This window comes from Vollenhovia emeryi, unplaced genomic scaffold, assembly GCF_000949405.1.
Source record: "Vollenhovia emeryi isolate VEMERY1.0 unplaced genomic scaffold, V.emery_V1.0 DF939211.1, whole genome shotgun sequence".
In the NCBI taxonomy this organism is placed as follows: domain Eukaryota; kingdom Metazoa; phylum Arthropoda; class Insecta; order Hymenoptera; family Formicidae; genus Vollenhovia; species Vollenhovia emeryi.
In genome coordinates, this window is record NW_011967155.1 from 740,727 (window position 1) to 749,933 (window position 9,207).

Consider the following 9,207-nt stretch of genomic DNA (forward strand, 5'->3'; position numbering starts at 1 on the left):
CTCCGACATTCGAACGCATATACATATCGTTTTCGTAATTCAAAGATATTTTTCTCGGCGAAGCATCGATCTGCGTTCTTATGATTAAATTCAATTCGGATTAAAATCGATAATAGTACAACGCTTCTTTCTACCATCTCAATGAACTGAAATTTCACAATGATTATATCCCGTCAATAAAAACATTGATTTCAATTACAATTCTTGCGTACTATTATTTTGTTGCAATATAAAAAACTTTATATTTTTTTTCTCTGAAAGACCATAAAACTAGAATTATTAATAGAATTTGACTAAGCTTAAACTCTGCATGCCTTCTGTCAAAATCTGTGTTTTTAAAAAGTTCTGCTGTACACTACAAACCGCTCAACGGATAAAATATTATGTAATATTTTTATCGGAGATCCTGCGTGGAAAATGCATTGTTTATTCTCTCATATAAGCTAAACTCGTGAAGAAGGTCACGTGAAAAAGTTTCGTCGATACCAATCATGTTCTGAATAAATAGCGACAATCACACATCGCGATTTTTTACTTTCGCAGTAAATGAAATCGTGGCCATGTTAATTATAGGTAGATAATAAAGCTGGCATCCATATGTATGATGATTACGTCTAATTACTATGCACAACCACCATGCGAATTTACATTGCACAAAATATACGAGAGATTGTACCGTGGTCTCTCCAGCGAAAGTTGATTAAATCTACGTGCATGAAAATTAATACTATGGTAGAATGGATAAGCTTTTTTAAAGCTCTCTCTGTTGCTGAATCTAGAATAATAAAATCCCGGTGGATCAGCAGAGATTAATATTTCATTAAGAAAAAATCACAAACACCTACATACTTATTAGTCGTAAAAATATAATAAAACCGATGTATAATAAATATAATGTACTATTTTAGGAAAAATAAATATACATGACTGAATAAAATGTTTACTTAGCTTCTTTTTAATGAATTATATTGTATTGGGGTGCATACGCGTGTGTGTGTTATACGAACATTAATTTAGACCATTTTAAAGATATCTTCATGGCCGATGCGGTCGATAACCCAGTTATATAAAGCGAGGTAAAGAATGACAATCTAATGCATGCAACTCAGAGACTAATCGATATGCTTAACAGTCGGAGTACCAGGTATAAGTCACGCACTTGCAGTTTTTCAGAGCTTTATCAATACCCGTTAACAGAAACACGTTAGGTTGATATTTGAGCTCCTTTGCTGTCAAAGGGGCAGGCATTTCATGACTCTCTGCTAATTTTTCTAAATAATTTAAAAGATACTAAGTAACGAAATATTAAATTTTTTATATTGAGGCAAGAGAACAGCGTTCTCGCGTCAGTTAAAAAAATTAAAATAAGATAAAGAACCATCATTCCGGTTGACAAGCATGGTGTCCGTCCGAATGGTTGTGCTCCATTCAAGAGTTTACCTAAAATGCCAGAAACTCCCAGTAAACACTGCAGGCCAGAAGATGTGGCACAGGTACGCAATAGGTTGCCGTCGAGAGAATCAGATGGAAGGGAGATGAAGAAGAGGCAGAAGGGGGGGGGGAGGGGGATCCCGAGATAGAGAGGGAGGGGGAAGGAGAGAACAAGTAAGCAAGAACCAAACCGACCTGTCTGAGTCAACCGGTCTAACCACATGTTTGCCTGCGAGTCGCTATGCAACCGGATGGGGTTCGCTCAGAACCGTAAGCAATCTCCGTTAAGCCGCATTTACACCAAAGAACAAATCGATCGATCCACGGGTAAAGCGACGTTTATCCCCTCTGTGATCGGTACCGCAGACAAAGAGACCCTCAACATGCCAGTACACCCGCATTTGCAAACGCCCGGCGCGGTCCCTGATTTAATCCTTTGCGTTACCCAACTTTTCGGATGCTGTTAAAGGCACGCAGGTATGGGGGCGAAAGCGGGCGTAATCCGTAAAATACGACCCTCGAGAATGTGGGACGAACTCCGGTCCGCTGCCACGCGACAGAGAAACGGAAAGCGTGACCACGAGCGCGAGTATCATGTAACGAATGGTTGTCGTACGTATGAACGATGCTTAAGCCTCTTTGGAGCTCTCTCGCTCGCTCGCTCTCTCTCTCTCTCTTAGGAACGTGTATCGCGATTCATCAACATAGGAGAAAATTCAATGAAAGCAACGATACATAATCTTCTCCTCGTCATCCGGAATGGATTTATTGGCGTCGAGCTTTACTTCCCCCGAGAGATTATTTGACGTGTTATCTTTAATGAAAAGTCCAATTAAACTAGGAGATGTTGGAGTACCACATATTGCACATTAACATATAAAGTGTTTTTCATTAGGTGCATTTCATCTTGGAACTGCGATTCTATATTCAATGCGGAGTTTCTCCTTTTCTTTCAAGAAAACTGTCATGTGTCTACTTTTAAACTGCGACCGACTAAAAATACGGTTCGCCTTTGGAAATAAAATTTTCTCAGAGGAACAACATAGATATTAAAATCGTATTTTTCAGCAAATTTTAAATTGGCTTTACTTTGAAAGTATTTTAATAATATCAAATTTTTCAGCTAATTTCAAATTGGTTTTACTTTGGAGGAATGTTTTATGTTTGCGAAATATATGTATGTGTAGTAATAAAAATTGTAAAGTCGTGCAATAAATAATTTTCGTTGACATTTCTGCTAATTGTAAAATAAAATCGATTTAAAATTAATAAAAGAATCTACAGCTCAAAAGAAACGCATTTAGTGAGAGCTGCCCTATATACGAAGATATACTGATACGTGTAATAAAAGAGTAAATCCGCTATATCCTCTTTTTGAATTATTAATAAAAATAAAATTTTATCAGAATTAATAATATTAATATAAATAAATTAATGAATATAAAAGATATTCGCTTCCTTTTTTAAATACAATATAAAAGTTACGCTTATTATTATAATAAAAATCTAATAATTGCAGAATATTTGTCTATTTTTATATATTGGTTAGTGATCACGTAAAATAAGGACATAAAGAAAATTCTTAACTGCATACTTAAATTGATAACGGGGAACTGGTAAATATAACTTCCAAACCTCGCTGACAATTTAAAAACTGCAACCATTTCCTTCGATAAGATAAAGTTGCAGTTTGCTTATCTGGCAAACGTTGCTACCATTTTATCAGATATTACGCTTCAGTAATCAAATAATAATTTCCTCAATTTTCAGAACCGGCGTATCGATATATTTTGCCTAAACGCGAAAGGAGAGTTTTTCTACCCTAACAAAGGATATTATTGCAACTGTTCTTCAATAACTTGATGATTTTTTCGCAAATACACTCGTGCTCGACTTTTCAACGAGGTTTTCTAACACATGCGAGAACAAGCGTCGGTACTGCCCAAAGGATTAAGACATTATTGTGTGTCAACAGCGCGTGTGTATTTAATATAGAAAGAAGTTATTGCAGGGTTTGTGTGTGTTTGCAATATTCATGCATCATACGTAGACGGCAACTACTCCCGACTACGAAAGGCCATCAATGACATATTTACAGTGCATTGAGCACACAACATTTAAATTTTAGATGACCAGACAGCATACCGTTGTACTCGCACGCGCTCTGTCGTACGCTTCGGGTCGGATAGCTGTAATTCGCTATATTCCCCCCATGCCTACCTCCTACGTACACAAAAATACACACACAGGCGCGGGGCATATAATACGTGCACGAAACCCCTCGAACCGTCGTTTTTAAAGTTCGATCGGATCCGGAATGGGGCTAGATATTTGCCCACTCGGATATCTCGTACAGCTTCGCTGTTCGGCCGGATATATCGCCCATGGATTATTGGAAGTCTGCGACGAATGATTGGTTACACAAAATTTGATTCACCTCACCGCCTTTTTTTCATCCCCCGCTCAATACCCGGCTGTACGTCGCGAAAAGGAGTACGGCACGGGACTTCCGGAAGCGTCGCATTGTACAATCCAATAACGACATATTGGCATTTAACGTACACTAGGAATCGCCGGTGCCCTCCCATATGAATTTAGGCACAGGTAGAACACATTTTCCATATATGTATATGCAAGCTGCATAAATGTGTCGATATGTGCAGTAATTCATGTGGGAAGGCATCAGCGATTCCTCGTCTACGTATTCTATAACGACTCTCTCGATATGAAACCTTACGAGTTTGTATATGAAACGCGTAGGGGAAGAAAAAAGGATTTTTTTTCGTTTCCACGATACTCGTTCCCATGGGTTCGTTCATTGTTTCCGTAAAATCAACGAAAGTTACACGAGGACATGCATACACGTCGATACGCAACCGGTCATCATTGTGCGCAAGGACGCTGTTGCGAGTCCGGGTACTGTAATTTGGAAACCATCTCACATACCTGTGCCAGCTCATCTTTATCATTAGTCAAGACTCGCTTAACATGCAGGACGATCGTGACGAGGGACATTATCGTGCGGGAATAATCAGGTACCATCGGGATGGAAAGCGGAAATGGTATAAACTCAGGGAAACTGAAGATGCCTGAGGGGCGAGAGACGGCGCGGCGGCGGGCGGAGGGGTTGAGGGGGCTGGAGGTAATAGTTCAACGCGGCTATATCAGGACAAACTGTTACGAGCAGGTGGACACATATGCACCTAAGCCACATCGTGAGCGAAAAGAGGAGGAAAATGAAGTTGTTGCCTCCTACACGGGAATTCGCTTCGAAATTTCCGCCGACCGGAACTATGCATTTGGAATTTTCCAATGCGTAAAGAAAATGTTCGAATGGAAAGCAATTGCCGCGTAAGACCGTGTTTTCCCACGTTGCAAAATTATGTCCCGGCAACGGGCGAGGATCGCGAGACAGGGTGCATTGTCCAACACTGATTTTCACTGATTATCAAAACTGAGTGGAGCTCGTTGTCGCCAGCGGTAATTGAACATAGGGGAAATAATTTTTAAAGTCGACCAGACTGGCAAAAAGACTTAAGTTAGATTAAACGTTGTGACTTAAATAAAGATCAACTTTTTAAAAATGTTTCCCTATGTTCACTGATTATGTCATTATTGCAAAAAGCGGCCTGACCTTAAAACGTCTAATTGCGGTAATCTCTCGCCGAAATTGCCAGCCTCCTTATTTAACAACTCCGCTTATCAAAGATTAAAACGAAAGCACTTTAGCAATTACCTGAGAGGATAGTTGAAGATGTGCATTTGTTAAATTCCAGATAACCCACGACTTTAAATTTAATTTGTAAAAATTCTTACTGCAAACTCTGCGCGCCCGCGCGAGGTCACGAACTCCGCCATATCGCGGGAGCCCGATTTCGATCGCGTTCGAGGAGCGATCGTCGAGATCACCGGCGGCCCGGTTCCTTTGCGGAACGAGGAAAAAAATTGGAGGTAGCGGGTGAATTCCTAGAATATATTTCAATCTGAAACGCCGGCCAGCCGGAGATTTAATTAAAGATGCATTGCGCTTCGTTTCTAAAGTTGAATGAAGCTCAGCGGTGCGAACTTGGGGGGACCCGCCCTTGATTACGTTCTATCGCGCCAGGTATCCACATTTTATTTTGCTCACGGAGTGTGTACATCGCACGGCCGCGATGTCAATTAAACTTTCCCCGCCTTTATGTTTGCCCTTCGAATATCGCCGTGAATCCAGCGGATGAATCCGTACACGAGGCACGAACTTTTATTTTTATCTCGCGAGGTTACGCTCTCCGCTTTCGCCGAATTAATTGCGATCGACCGGCCAGAAGTTATTTCTGGGATTATATAGCAATGAACTTCGAAAAGGGCGCGCGCGCGCATTCGGAGGAAATTCAGCCGCGCTTCCGCCCGCCTTTATCGCTGCCCGTTCGACTGCTCCACGTGTTTTCGCGCCCACTTAGATTAATTAAACGGCCCGATATTAATTAAATGCCGCTCGAATAAATACGCGGCGGCTGGAAATTGCCGCGCGAGCGCATTGTTCGCGTGGCGTTTTTCACGCGAATGCACCTACGGTTAATCCTAAAGGGCACGCAATCCGCGCCGCGACGCGCATTGCCACAGTTATGCATAATAATCGGACCATTTGCATGAATTTCTTCAGCAATTCCGCGCGCGCTGCGTTACGCCAGGATTTTTATGTCGAAAAATACCGCAGCGACTCCCGGCATATCATTGGCACAAAATATAATGTGATCAATGCCACCCGTGTACACGAGCGGCAGAGGGAAAAAAAGATGTAACGCTTCCTCATTAACATGCGAATGTTGCGCAAACAGCATATCATATTCGGGTTTATTTTACTCGGCCGTTTTCATTTTCCCGCCACTGGAGCGACGTATACGCGCCGTGTGCGAGCATCAACCTCGGGGTCGGTCGTGAACGTGCCGGCGCCGAGAGGCGAAGTTCGAGCATGCCGGTCGTTACAATTGTTTCACGACTTTCTTTACGATCGTACCCGGGGCCATTCTAATTTTTCATCGGCATACACGTCGCGCGAACGTCTTTATCCGAATGTTTCGCGTCCGCGCGCACGAGGAACGCCCGGAAATGAGAGGGAATTTTCTGCTCGATCCTTTCGTCGTACTCTTCATTTTCAGCACCTGTGCTGTCGCCGAAAAAGACGGCGGGCGCGCGAATAATGGAATAATGACCTTCGGAATAACAATATCGATTCAAAATGTAATATTAATGCGACTCCGGATCGCGAACGTGAGGAAAGAAGACCGGGGAAAATCGATGAGCAAGTTGAGCACTTTGTACGTGCCAGTTCGTTGTAATTTTTACCATTTGGTCAATTCTTTAGTTAAGTCAATTGCGAGGGGGAAACCCGAGGGGGAAACCGCTGAGGGCATTGTGGTGTATAAATTCGCGGCATTACCGGGCATCACTAGGCCCTTTTGGGCATTAGTTTGGGCTTAGGCCTTGCTGGGGCATTATAAAGATAAAATAAGATTAAATTAGATAATAAGATAAAGTAATGACCACTGGGCATTAGTGGGAATTGGTGTACAAGATTTTGGTCAGCGGTTTTTCCCCCTCAAGTCAATTGGCGAGGGTAAATTAATTTGTGTAAGTGGAACTTAAGTGCCGTTAAGGTAAAACTGTGAGCAATAATCTTTTAAATGAAGACGCGAGTGACAAAGGAGAAAGTTCAAACGCACTTAACGAGGGTAATTTTTGCCTCCCCGGGTAGCACGTTTCTTCGCGAGCGATAACGTTCGAGTGAAAAACGCGACGCAACGACGCGCAAATAATGTTACATCGCGCATCTGCTGCTCCCTGTGTATTCAACAAAGCGCAACTTGCGCCGATACATAGATTTTGAAATAATAACATCGAAAAACGTTATCGATCGCGGGAATTGCCGACTCTCGTAATGCATTCGCTATCAAAGCACAGCCGCATTCCGCCGCGGGTTTCATAAATGCGATTGGAGCTTCCCGTCAACGTTCGTTCGCTATATTAAAGCCAAAGGCACGCATCGTGCACCTTCAATCTTTACACACACCATCCATATTTACGATACGTTATCAATCAAAAATAAAGTTCCACTGCAGACCAGTCTACATTTTTCTACCAATTATTATTTGGAAATGCCTTTAATTAAACATCAAGCATTTTATTATTTAAGTTGTCGAGCTCAACGAACTCGTAAGTTCCAGCCACGCAATGTGCCTGTAATATTTAGAACAGATATTTTGCGAACGGCAAGGAGAAAGGGATTACAGTCTGCTCGAACACTCGTTAAAATGTTTAATCAGAATATTCTTCAATGTCGCCAGCGGCAATTAACAACGTCGGTGTTTTCTTCACCATACCTGGCATTTTTAATAATACAGAAAATTGTATTATTAAAAATGCCTATTACCTCAGCCCGGGTTTGAACCTACGCTCTAGGCGGGCGTCTCACCTATTCGACCACATAATCTCATCTAATTGCAAATGATTTTCTTATATGAGCGTTTAAAAATATGTAACGTTGTTAAATCTCAAAGAGCTTTTGGATTTGCTCAAAATATATTTTTCTTATTTTACCAAGAAATATTTGCGAGGGGAAAACCGCTGAGGGCATTGTGGTGTACGGATTTGCGTCATTACTGGGCGTTACTAGGCATTTTTTGGGCATTAGGTCTTGCTGGAGTAAGATAAAATAAGATAATAAAACAAAGTAATGGCCACTGGGCACTAGTGGGCATTGGTGTACAAGATGTTGGGTCAGCGGTTTCCCCCTCGGTTACCCCGTTGGCCTAGAGCGTAGGGAGGTCCAGGTTCAAATTTTATCCCTGGCTGAGGTTTACGTTATTCGCAGTAAATTTTCTGTATTATTGAAGATGCCAGGTGTGTGGTCAAGAAAACACTGACGTTGTTAAAGTGTTTACGTCCACATTCACGTTCTAAACCAGTTGCATCTTTTATATACCGCGTCACGTATAACCGCTCGCGTGTAATTCGCATCCGGTCTTCGTTAGAATTCCCGCAGGAATGTCCCCGCGATCGCATCGCTGTCCCACGATCTCGGAAAAGCGTGAGAAACGTCGTTTTAATCGTCGCGTGCAAGTGCGATCGCGTGAAAACACTCGAGGCAAAAATCCACCTTCGGACGCGACAAGCTCGGGAAAGTCAGGGACTCGGAAAAAGAAAATAGAGGAAGAGACCCCACACACACACGCGCGCGCGCGCGCGCGAGGCCTCCTTCACGAGCGCGCCTCTCGCCGATATTTTTTCTACGCGGATTTGCGTGACGCGGATCCGTGTGACGCTCTCGAACGTCGCTACCTGTCCGTCCCGTTCGAGGGGATCACGTGGATCTCCATCTCTCGCGGGTTCGACGGGCGATCCCCGAAGAAGAGCGGGGTGCGGAATCGCGCGGGGCTGCTAGCCTATTTTCTACTCGCGGGCCGTGCTCCACTTTTGACATCTGGACGATAACACGTCGCGCTACATGCGACCCACATAAACAGGTGCGCCTCGCGCGCACTTGCAACGTTATGCAACGACCAAAGAGAGAGAGAGAGAGAGAGAGAGAGAGAGAGAAAAGAGCGCGTCGCGAGGGTTAACGCGTAGCTTCCGCCTTCGGAGCGCGACAGGTTGACTCTCGTCGCGGATTCGCTCGATCAATCGGCTCCGCATCGGGCGAGCGAGGGTCGTGCGTCGGCACTTTCGGAACGAAGGCACTGCGGTACGCGAGCCAATCTGGCGACCGTCCGCGTTAAGTTGCACGTTGACGATATC

The 9,207-nt window shown here is 43.2% G+C and overlaps 1 protein-coding gene across 4 annotated transcripts in view; it reads right to left on the minus strand.

Moving 5' to 3' along the window:
- LOC105561116 (putative polypeptide N-acetylgalactosaminyltransferase 9) overlaps positions 1-9,207 on the minus strand; it is a 250,839-nt gene that overhangs the window by 240,113 nt on the left and 1,519 nt on the right. The gene's annotated exons all lie outside the window — the stretch shown is intronic.